Raw genomic sequence first — 11,333 nt, 5'->3', positions numbered from 1 at the left:
ACTCCATCAGTGATTTACCTTCACTGTAACAGCTATACGGACCATTATACAGACTGTATAATATTATACGGACCGTATAAATGGTCGTATAATCCACTTTTTCTCCGATCTTATTCTCGTCGCTTCGTTTGATCTCCAATCCTTATGGAACCTTCTTGGCACTTGTTTAACACTTCATTAGCAATCTTAGGGGCATCATAGCCCTTCCTCAAGACATTACTAAGTCGAAATTAGCTTAATACTTTGCAAAATCTTTCTGAAACACAACGTATACTTCGCCTTTCTTAACGAACTTTCTTCTCTTGCTTCAAACGTCTTTGGAATCTTAATTAAAACCGCCAAGTACTACTTTTTACTTGTGGAAATATCATATACTGCTCACCCTGTGTTAGTCTATCTACCACACACTGACATGAATTTTTTCGAGGTGTAACATTGTGTATGCCTTTCATTGTGCTTTTGGATCTCTAGCCCTGGCCCACGTGGATCTTAGGGAAAGCTTGGACCGGGAGAATAAGAAGAACTGGGCTAGGAACAAGCTATTTGTGAGGATATGGAAGGGCATTAAGAGCCTTCTGAAGACCCTAGCCCCGAAGGAGAAACTCCCCAAGGTGACCACTCGAGATTCCCCGCAATTATCCTTCCTGAGTGCAGCTGGGCTTGGTAGCGAAGACTCCAACAACTCAAATACCAGAGGTGACGAGGCGACCAGCAAAGGAGTGGCCTAAAGATTCCACCTCCCCCCCTTTTAATATCAGCTTGGTTTCCTTTTTTTCCGTTGTAGGGCTTGTTTTTATGACAATCTACTATCTTTGGGTTGTTTTTAAATGTTTGGATAATTCCTTTTCATTTTTTGGTGCGGGTGTCCCGTTTTAAGGACACTCGTAGGACAACTTCCCTAGATTGGTGGAATGTTTATATGTAAGTTTTTCTTTGAAAACTGGTTTTCCTTTGAATTTTGTTGATGGATGAACAGTTTGAGAAAAATATGGAGCATGGGAGGTCACTGGTCCATATCGCCGCTGTGGCGGTCACTTGTCCGCTGCAGTGATATTGCTATGGCGGGGAGGGACTCGCTATAGCGGAACTATGGGAGATTTTTTGTCCACTGTACGGACAGTGATCCGCTATGGCTAGACCGCTGTAGCGGTTCCCACACTACTGCAGTGAAGCTACAGTGTCAGTGGGCTAATTTTGATGCCCAACAATTCATGGCGCGTAGGGGCTCATTCGTTTTCTTAGCGCGTACTGTTATATCCCGTATTCTCATGCATTGAAAAGTGTACGAGTTAAATGATATTAGTAACGGACACGAGGTTATCCCCCAAGCTTATAGGTGGTTAGAGTGAGTACAGATGTATCATAAGGATTAGAAGTTAAACAAATCGAAGAAAATAAGTTTTGTCGAGGTTTAAAATTTATTTGAGTAAAATACGGTCAAAACTATGATATTCCGTATTTTTGGACTAGGAAATTTAACCGTCCAACGTGAGAAAATTTACCCGAGCACGAAGAATTTGGTCATATTCAAGCATGCAAATCAATAACTTGGTTTATATGTGGAATGAAGTCCAAGAATAATTTAGGCCTTAACAAGTGTGACGACGGAGATTGGGAATAATATTTGTGTAAAGAGGCTATGGACTAAAATTCTACCACATGATTATGATAATAAGTATATGAAATGTGTTAAAAATGGTCCATGTTTAAGCGAATTGGGATCAAGAAATTAATTACTTGGGTAATTTGTTAAATTAGATTTTAGTGGGAACAATTAATGAACTAGTGGCTTAATGTGGCAGCACTAGTCCACGTGGGTGCATGGGCTGAAAAGAAAGGGATGACAATGACCACCTATATGTATCTATCTAGACTTGTTGCAAAACATAAGGACTAATTGGGTGAGCTCCACTGCCATAAAGGTAAGTTTGCTCACCTATTTTTCTTATATATCCTACTGAAGGTAAAGGAAATTTCAGATTTCAATTTTGAGGGAGGAGCAACGTACAGTGCATTTTCTTTCTTTCTAAAGAATAAAGTAAAACATTATTTCTCTTTTGGAAAGAAAAATCATATGGAATTGGGGCAGCAACCTTCTTGCACGAGATTCATTCTCATCTGAAATTACATATTCACATGGAGTATTTTAAATCAGCAACATGAATTCTTTTGGCAAGCATCAGCATGTTTTATTCTATTTTAGGCAGATTGGAGATTTCTTCGAACTGAAGTAAGGTGGAAAAAGATAATTTCTTGGCATATGAGGTAAGAATTCTCCTTTACTTGACATATTTGAGTTATCCAGATCGTATCTACGTTGCTAGATGAAAGAAATACAAAAATGATATCGGAAATCGGACAAACTCGTGTTGTAGTTCGATGGACTGTTTTGAGAGATCGTTTTTATGAAATTATATGAATGGAAATTAATTGAATAACCTGGAGGTGTTGTTACTGTTGTTAATATTGTTGAGAAATTTCGGATGAAGAAAATGACGTCATAACCTCGATATGTGCATTAAGTTGCTGTTATGATGACGAGCTATTTTAAAAAGTGATTTTATTTGGATATGTATTTGTTGATAGTATTATTGTTGGTATTATGATTGATATGTTGGCTAAGTTGGAATCTCGAGGATTATTAAGTTTTAGGGAAGATGCTGCCCGAATATCATTAGATTCCTAAGTAACTAAGAATTGGTTTGAAAGAGTATCTTAATCTGATTATTGGCATGTTTGGTATTGTTTGTAGATTGGTAAAGCTCGAGACCTAAGTTATGGTTAAATTGACAAGCGACAAGGTATGTAAAGCTAACTCCAAAGAAACTCTTTTTCTTAGAGAAACTAGTATGGCTAATGTTCTTGATTTCCAGAAACTGTTTCATTAAGTCTTGATACGTGTCTATGATTCCAGAAGTTCTATTTTGATATAATCCGTATTGATATTCGAAAGGTACTGGATATGGCTATTGTCTTGATTTTCAAAAGATGATTCATTTTGAATATTCTATTGAGTCCTTGAATTCCATAAGCTATTTCATGTTAGCTTGATATGTGTCTATGATTCCCGAAGTTCCATTTGACATAATCCATAATGATATTTGAGTGATACTTGACATGACAAACTCCTTTGACACTCAAGTGTTAGTTTATTTTACTTATTCTATTGAGCCTCAGATGATGACTTGGTTTGTATATGGGCACTCACTACTCTGCTCGTTCATGCTATCATTACATCTTTCACCGAGTCCCGGGTCGGGTATGTTATCGTGCACAGTGTCACTTCATTATTCACCGAGTCCCTTACTAGAAGGCCGGGTACGGTATATGTATATGGTGATATGATGATATGATTATGGTACCGAATCCCATGATGGGCCGGGTATGGTATACGTGTACACGACTTTATTCACCGAGTCCCTCACTAGAGGGTCGGGTATGGTATATGTATATGATGATGTGATGATATGATGATATGATGATATGATTATGGCACCGAGTCCCATAATGGGCCAGGTATGGTATATGATAATGATATGCATGATTTTGTTTCGTAAAGCACAGGTACAGTGATTTCTTGATTATCATACCTGTCTCCTGGAATCTCTACTTCAGTTATGATCTTCCTTAATGTATTTAATTCTTTATATACTCAATACATATCTCGTACTGACCCCCTTTCTTCGGGGGGGGGGGGGGGGGCTGCGTTTCATGCCTGCAGGTACAGATAGTCGGTTTGGTGACCCTTTAACATAGGACTTCTACTCAGCTGTCTTGGAGAGCTCGATTGTTCCGGAGCCTAGACTTTTGGTACAGATCTTTTGATGTATATATACATTTATCCAGGGGTACGGCGAGGCCCTGTCCCGTCATATTTTACTATCGATACTCTTAGAGGTCTGTAGACATATGTGTGGGTTGTATATAGATGTTGTTCAGTTGTGTCTATATGACTTACTTTGGGCCGTTCCCGTACGTAGTGGCGGCCTTGTCGGCATGCGTATATGTTTGGGGATGTTCCCGTACGTTGTGGCAGCCTTGTCGGCTCGTGTATTATGATATATTTTAATTGGTTGTGACTCCTCAGGAAACAGGTTACTTTGATACATGTATGTGACGTTCTGAGATAACGTCATGTTTTCGCAAAGTTTCCATATTATGTTTAGTTTCAGTTTGATTATGTCTAACAGATATGTATACGAGTATCCAGCTCGGGTACTAGTCACGGCCTACGGGGTTGGGTCGTGACAAAAGTGGTATCAGAGCAGTTCATCCTCAGAGTGTCTACAGACCGTGTCTAGTAGAGTCTCTTTTATCGGTGTGTTGTGCACCACATCTATAAACAGGAAGCTACAGGACATTTAGGATGTTATTTTTCCTTCTTACTCTAGATCGTGCGATAGAGCTAGGAGATAGGAAATGATATCCCTTATATACTAACCTTTGATTTCAGCAGAAGAGTGGTGTCGACAAGAGAAGGTAAATAATGCTACTGGGAGTTACAGAGGCTAATATTTCATTGAGGTTACGTTATCAGAATTTGTATATATAGAATGGCAAACTGGCCATCATCATGGTAAGTTATTGTAGGTATAGTAAGAAAATGTGTTGAATGTATATATATTGTAGATAAGCTTAGTTATAAGGTGCGCACAGAAGAAGCCAGGAATCAATAACGGTAAGCAGAATATATATCAGATATAGTGTGAATGTTACAGGTATGATTGAAACTTGCGGTTAAGGATTGAAAGGGAAATAAACAGGAAAGTGCAACAGGTGCAGTTCGAGTTGGACATACTAGGTAAGTTCATCAAATTCATATTGTTATTGATATGGGGAGCCCTGTGCGGCTATGATACGATATAATATATATATATATATATATATATGTTGGCCCTGTGAGGCATTGTTGGTATTTCCTGCTTGCAGGTTTTGGGATAGTAAGAAATACGGGGGAAACTCTGTCAAAATTTTCCTAGAAAAAACAAAGAATGAGGTATAAGTTCATAATATTCTTGAAAGGTTGTGTCAACAGTAATGATAGGATTTGGCCAAGTTGCAAGTCTGACTTCGAGAAATAAGTTAACGGTTGAATTGATGGTAATAGTAATTATGAGGTCAAGATCAATATGGTAAAAAGGAAATGTTAAGACAATTTGGAAGGGCTTGTGATAATAAAAGATGATTTAGAAAGGGCTGGAAAATCTTAATAGAGTGTTATGTTGAGATATCAACTAAATTGATCAGTAGGGATAAATTACGACGAGTCTATAGTTAAAAGGAGTAATAGTATGATTGATACAAGAGTACGGAGGAGGAAGAATTGTGACGAATACGGATGTATTGATAAGCCAGCCTGTGAGGTATTAAGGCTAAGATTAATCAGAAAGCATAAAAGGGTTAAGTACACCTACTCCACAGAGTGTAATTAAACCATAGTAAGAATCGTGAATCCTTTAGGTTAAGAAGTGTTACACCATAGGATTAACTATGAACAGGATATTATGTGAATATAATAAGGATTGTTATGAAAATGAGTAAAGCCTAGTGAGGAAGTGCTATAAGATATGACGTGACCTATGCGACTAAAGTATAAAGGCAAATGTGAAACGGAAAGGCAAGGTATATGTCACGACCCGACTAGGGGCCGTGACGAGTACCCGATACTTGTACCGAGCACCCCTTGCTTATCCTTTTACTTTTTCCTCTTAGCAGGTCGTATGAACTGTGCCATATTTTTGTTTTAACATTAACATTAGCGGCGTCATTCTGAACATAGACTAATAAACTTCGTTATCACTTGTACATCAACATTAACATGCCAAACACCATATATCTAACTGTACTTAACAGACTATACATAACTGTCTACGAGCCTCTAGACGTAGTACACTTATACATAGAAAGGGCGGAGTACAATATATATACACAAAATAGTACCAAGGAAGTGAGGCTCCGGAATAACTGGAGCACTGTCAACACTGCTGGTAGAGCTTCTAAGTTTCAAATCCGCCTGTCTGCTGACCTGCGTGGCATGAAACGCAGCGTCCACAAGAAGGGACGTCAGTACGAATAGTGTACCGAGTATGTAAGGCATGAATAGTAATATATAGAAAATATGAATCATGTATAATGACATAAGAGAGTTACAACACATGTCCTGGGATAGAAACATAACCTGTATATATATATATATACCCTTGGCAGGTGCTATGCGTACTTAGCTTTCCTTTAAGAATCTTTCCTTGTTCATATACATATACATATAAAATAGGACATCTCATATTGCCGAGGCGTCGGCAGCCGATCCATTTAACCATAAATATACACATCCCGCGTCCGGGACGATATCATATCATGTAATGCCAACTGATCAGGTGGATATGCGTTCATAACGCTCTGCCCTTACCTCCATTTCCCCCGTATACATATGCATATATCATGTACATATATCAACGTCTATAGCGCTCTAGCTCTTTTATTATATACATATACGTGTGTCATGTAGGTACATCAGCGTCTATAGCGCTCTAGCTCTTTCGTCATGTGCATATTTTAAAAATATATACGCATATCCTACATACATTTACATGTCTTATATGCATTTACGTATCCTATAAACATATATCTCATATGCACGCAGGAGAGCCCAAAGAAGCATCATGTAGTCATCGGAGTGACGTAAGGTCCGTGACCTCCAATTATATTATAGAATACTCGTGATCGCTGTGTCTCACCTTGAAGGAACGAGTATTTTAAGGTGAGACTATCAATGGGGAATAATATTAAAGTAAACGTAGAATGAAATCGGGGCATCATAGATGACAGTTCATAGACTTTGAAATCTTTTAGAAAATAAAGTCATAGCTAGGAAATATAAATAATATTCAAAAATTAGTTTATCATTTTCATGTTTACATAAGATACTTAGCTTAGTCATCTTAGTCATAGAGTCGTTCCGGTAGTACGTATCATAGGCATATTCTCTTATCTAACATCATTGTTATCATTATCGTCATGGAAGTGCCCTCGTTAGAGGAGTCATAGTATTTATCATTTGGTAACGAAATCGGGATCAAAGGTTCCCTTTGGATTCACTTCAAGTAAGTCAAGCAAGACTGTAAGGAAAAATCCGAGAGTAGCGGGCCCACCTCGGGCCGGATGAGGTAGCGTATACGATTTACGTATGTTACGTGTCATAGCGTTACTTGTGAGGGTCTTAGGGTAATCGGGTCCCATTTATACAAGTTATAAGGGTGTAGGAGGTTTTTCCAACAATTGGCACACTTTCTAGTTCAATTCTATTGAACAAAAAGTGGAAAACTTTAGGTGCGGATTCCGGGGAACCGAGTTGTCCCCGAGGCTCGTACCCAACTTATTTCAACTAAGACATGCCATAGAAAGAAGGGTGAAGCCTTACATACCTCTTTCCGCTCCTTTTGCTATTCCAAATTCACGTCGCAATCTCGTCAAAATCTGCAAATTGGTCATGTTTACCAAAACTCTTATTAGGGTACTTAGAGTTGAATTCTTAAGGAAACATTTGGCTACCGAAATTTCGGCAGCACTTCCCCTATAAATACTCCATCCCACCAAGTTCAACTTGGCTAATTTCAATCAACAACAATCCCGGGAATTCAAACCCGGCCAAAATATCAACCACAATTCCAACAACAACAATACTAACAACTTCCATATTCAATCAACTTACTACTTCTTCCAAAAACTTTCTAACTTTAATGAAAACAATAACAACCTTATAATATATATTCCAACAACACCATACTAATATCATTATCTTCCATACATGTAAGAACATAATATTCAATTTACATAATCTTCCAAGACAAGCCTCCAACTACTAATACTTCACTAAGCTCATTAGGCTTTTGTTTGCAATATAAAATCCACAACACAACAACCAACATACTAAATAAAACTTGCTCACCATGGATTCATGATTCACCAAATATATACGGCTATACATGTGATATACAACTCACCGCCACACAACTATATTCTTGCTATTCATGAATTTCATTCACTTTTTCACACTACAACATGCAAAAATATCCATAACATGTAAAGAATAAGTTCTTACCTTCTTCCTTGATCTTTCACTTAGCTAAGTCTTGCAACTTGCTAGAATATGAATTTTTCTTGCTCCAAAGACCACTCCACCTTGCTAGGAATCCTTTAATTGGTAGAAAATAATTTTTGAAGAAATTTTTGTCAATTTTCTTGTCAATTTTTGCACTTGGCCGAAATGGCCTTGGAGATTTCTCCTTCTTTCCTTTTTCTCAAGTGTTCTTGAAGTTTCTAATGAGATATGACTCATTAATTGATCCTTTATATTAATTATCACATGGATAATTAATAAAATCATGGGCTTGGGCCATGTTGGCCGGCCATCCCTCACAAATTTGGGCCTTATTATTATTTTTTGACTTTTTTGGGCCAACCCGGTTGGTCCCGAGTTGGGCCTAGCCCACTGACCTTTCGACCTTAAAACGTCCATATCTCCTTGTACCGACGTCACCTGGGGACCCACGACTTATGGTTGGAAAGCTAATTCAATTATCTACAACTTCTATATCTTGGTACTCTTCCAAATTCCAAACTTATAATACCGTTTTTGCCCCTTGAAGTCAGATCACCCGAAAACATTTTCTTAAACATATTCGTTTGGAGGACTTCCACTTTGATTTGGCCCAAGGGTCCTTCTTGAGTCGTGTTTAACTTCTCATATGTGATTCATATGAATTGTTTTAGATGTCCCAAAAAAAATCTCAATGTGTGGGTCCCACCTCAGCAAATAATCTGACGTTCAAAAATACGGGATATAACATTCTCCCCCCCTTTAGAACATTCGTCCTCGAATGTTAAACTTGCCTCATAGTGTATCATAATACTTCGGGGAGGTATCCTTCGTAGACATCTCACATGTCGCTTAGGTCGCTTTTATGTCGTAAGTCCATTGAGTAAGCTCCGACCGTTGGCCCCACGTTAATAAGTCCCCTTTCTGTCACGCTTTCTCCTCTTCCGTTAGTCTTGTCCGTTTCAGCCTACATGACTTTTATAGGGTTTGTAACCACTCCACACACTCTAATTTACATTGGACTACCTAGCTTCACATTCGTCTCTTGTTCCCACATTTGTGAAAATTTCAGCATATTTCCCAGGGGGTCACCCATCATGAAATTACTCTCACCCTAGCACGCTTAACCTTGAAACTTTAGTGCATTTCAGCGTCTTAGCGTTAGTATTTTCACCCCCACTCCCTCGCACTACTTATATCACATATTATGGAACGAGTTGGGTTCTTAGCAGTTTTCGAAACGCCGCGTAACATATCTCTTCTTTTATTTACAGTTCTAACCTCCGCAATCTCTAGTATTCGTCTTTTTCCCTGTGCGTATGGCTACCTTTCGTCCTAATTCCTGAATTCTTAATATGATCAGCAATATAAAGGCAACGTAGGATAGGATAGAATCCGAATCAATTAACATACACATCATAGAAGGTGCCGAAAAGGTACCTGTGGCCGCGTCTGCGGAAGGCTCAGGGTCCTGTCGTCCTGTCAATGCATATAGGCGGTGCGGAGGACCAGCTGAACTAGGTGTCCCCCCTCTACCTCGGCCGCGGCCCGCTGGAGCTTGGGAAGTCTGTCCAAGAGGGCGTACGGTCGACGATGAACCAACCGCGGACCCGGCGGGCTGGGCTTGGTCTCCCTCATACCTCAGTGGGCAATCACGCATCAAATGGCCAACCCGCCCACAAGTATAACATGCACCTGTACCTGCGCGACACTCTCCAGAGTGTGGTCTACCACATCGCGCACACCATGGCGGGGGTGGCATCATCCTGCTAGAATCAGCTCTATACTGGGATCCTGACGCCTTAGTACCCTGATCTGGTCGCGAGTGAGTAGAACGGTCAAGTCCCCTATCCGTAAATCGAGGCGGGGCACTGGCCGCCGGTTGTTCTGAATGCCTGAATAGCTCTTGTGCCTGTTCCCCTCTGTACTCGCTTCTAGTCCTGGAAAACCTGCCCCTTTTTCTGGAACCCCTATCTGGGTAACGCTCCTCTCGCCGTGGCTGATATTGTTCCTCCAGATTTTGGGCGTGGGCCTGGATTCGAGTAATAGTCATCCGTCCTGGAGTGAAGCTGTCAAACATTCCTTAACCAAATGTGGCCCTAGCCCACTCACAAATCGGTGTACATGATCTCCCTTATCCGCTATCATGGCTGGGGCATACCTGGCTAATGAATTAAAACGGAGGTTGTATTCTCGAACGCTCATATTTCTCTGTCTCAGGTTCAAGAACATATCGGCTCGAGCCCGTCGAACTTCTGGCGGTAGGAAATGTCGCAGGAACGCCTCAGTGAACTCCTGCCAAACCGGAGGGGGTGCATTTGCTCCCCTCGATGATATCCAGCTACTGTACCACAGAACTGCCACATCCCGCAGCCTGTATGAAGCCAACTCTACGGACTCCGTATCTGAAGCATCTATAATCCTCAGAGTCCTCAACATCTCATCTATAAAACTCTGCGGGTCCTCCTCTGGTTTTGATCCATAAAACTCTGGAGGCTTCAGGGTGATAAAGTCGCGGGCCCTTGCACTTACCGCTCTGCCTCCCAGGTCTACATCTTGCCGCTGAGCCTGTGCGGCAACGAGCTGGGTTAATAACTGGATGGCCTCTGCCATCTGCTGGCCCGGAACTGCTGGCGGTGGAACTAGAGGTGCGGGGGCTGGAGCTGGAACTCTTTCCTGCTCTGCTGGTGCAGGGGGAGCAGGAACAGTCTGAGGGGGAGCCTCATTATGAGATTCTTCTTCTTCTAGCTCCCGTTCAACTCTGCTGGCCGCCACCCCCTTGGATTTCTCGGCCATCGTAGCCTTTTTCTTCGGCGGCATTACTGAAACCATAACACAGGTTTAGGAAAAGGAATATGGAAGCCTGACAACTTAGCTCTATCGCACGATTTCAGAATGCAAAGAAGGTCACATTTCCTAAATGCCCTGTAGCCTCCTGTTTATAAGTGTGGCGCGCTACACACCCATAAACAAGACTCTACTGGACACGACTCGTAGACAAACTCCTAGGACCGAACTGCTCTGATACCACTTCTGTCACGACCCGACTAGGGGCCGTGACGAGTACCCGATACTTGTACCGAGCACCCCTTGCTTATCCTTTTACTTTTTCCTCTTAGCAGGTCGTATGAACTGTGCCATATTTTTGTTTTAACATTAACATTAGCGGCGTCATTCTGAACATAGACTAATAAACTTCGTTATCACTTGTACATCAACATTAACATGCCAAACA

The sequence above is a fragment of the Lycium barbarum genome, chromosome 8, assembly GCF_019175385.1.
Source record: "Lycium barbarum isolate Lr01 chromosome 8, ASM1917538v2, whole genome shotgun sequence".
Taxonomy (NCBI): Eukaryota; Viridiplantae; Streptophyta; class Magnoliopsida; order Solanales; family Solanaceae; genus Lycium; species Lycium barbarum.
Note: the sequence above shows the minus strand (reverse complement) of the source record.